Source organism: Dipodomys spectabilis, unplaced genomic scaffold (genome assembly GCF_019054845.1).
Source record: "Dipodomys spectabilis isolate Male_0828 unplaced genomic scaffold, ASM1905484v1 ptg000614l, whole genome shotgun sequence".
Lineage (NCBI taxonomy): Eukaryota > Metazoa > Chordata > Mammalia > Rodentia > Heteromyidae > Dipodomys > Dipodomys spectabilis.
In genome coordinates, this window is record NW_024871291.1 from 904,120 (window position 1) to 905,845 (window position 1,726).

Genomic DNA, 1,726 nt, shown 5'->3' on the forward strand with positions numbered 1-1,726 from the left:
GGTTATCATGCACAGAACTGAGCTTATACATTGAGGTCCAAAGAGAGGAAAATTTCTTCTGTCCCACAATTCCAGTATCCTTTTTAAAAAGTACTAAAATTTTAAATATCATCACCTACTGTATTATAAGTATCCAAAAATTTTAAAATCATAAATAATCACTCCAAAATGCTGTAAAATTGGAGATGCTAATAAATGCCCTGCTGAAGTAAATTTTCTTCTACTTTTAACGTTATTCTGAAAGCCTTTGCTGGTTTGTCACACCTGTAATCCTAACTACTCGGGATATCTACTCACGAGCCTGAGATCTGTGGCTAACTGTTGGAAGCCAATCAGGGCAAAAGAAATTCATGAGATTCTTTTTCAAAAATTTTAATGAACTAGCAAAGGGCCAAGAATGGAGATGTAGCTCATTTAGTAGCTCACCAATCTAGAGAGAAAAGGCCTAGCAAGACTTTGAAGCCCTCATTTCAAACTCTGAGCACGCCAACACACATGCAAGTGCTTGAACACATGCGTGCATTCACACACATATTTATTCAAAATGCCTTCATAACGGAGTTTTTCATGAATTTCTTTGCTAACGATATTATATGAGTAAAATAAAGGAAATAAACTCTTCCATCTCAGAACATTTTTATACGTTCTTATTGTAAAAATACTGTACATAGGGGTAACACTTACATGAGCAAGGTAATGAGTATATTTCCTAACAAGTATTGTTACTTCCTCCTTTTTGTTCCCCTACCATCCCTTCCCTCCCACCTCCACAAGTCCATTAACCTCCTCCCTTTCCCCGCCTCAATTGTAAAGTTCACTTTACAACATAGTTTCTTGTGCATCTCATTGTTACAATGGGTCAACCTGTATCCCTATTTAAGCATTTTGTTTTATTCCTTCCACTCAGCAAATTAGAGGAGAGTATATAAAAGATGTAGGCGCACCAACTTCAAATACAGTGAAAACAGGTGTTATAGCATGGGGGAGAAACATATAAAGAAACAAAAAAAAAACCCACACTGTACGTTATAAGTACATGAGAAAAAATAGCAAGAAAAAAACACTTGTGTCCCTAACTTAGGGTTCATTTCCGTTAACATAACCTTATCTGGTCATATACACGTAACTTTTGACATTTTCTGCTTATCCCAGACATATATTAGTTATTGAAATTTAAAGAAACCATGGGACCAATGTTTCTTTGGACTTGGCTTACTTCACTTAATAATTTTTTTTCCTCATCTTTCCATTTCCTAACAAATTGGGTGATGGAATGCTTTAGGAATTTGCCTGTTATCCTTGTGCAGGGGCCATGTTAATCTTCTCTGTACCATTCCAATGTTAGTGTATGTGATGCTGAATTGAGCACAGAACTCTTTTTTAAATATAAATTGTAAATTATTTTCTTAAACTAGACAATTCAACAAAAACTAAGTTTAAAAGAATTGTGAAATTTTAGAACCATGTACTTCTTACATAAGTACACATTTAAGAATAAAGTCAAGATTGACATGTCAAAAATAAAATAATTCCAGTTATTTGTTGTTCAAGAGATGTGTAGGAGGAGGAATTCAATTATTCTATACAAGGGACCTGTCATAATGAACACTGCAGCAAGTGTTAAGGTTTGTTAAAAGTTTTAATGTTTTAAATATATTTAATTTTGGGAATTTGCTTATATATGCCAAAACGGGGGCTGTTTGGCAGGTCATAATACTTTTCTATA

At 34.1% G+C, this 1,726-nt stretch overlaps 1 pseudogene; it reads right to left on the bottom strand.

The window, feature by feature from the left end:
- Positions 1-1,256: 1,256 nt before the first annotated feature.
- On the bottom strand, positions 1,257-1,369 carry LOC122101008 (annotated as a pseudogene).
- Between the last annotated feature and the right edge of the window lie 357 nt (positions 1,370-1,726).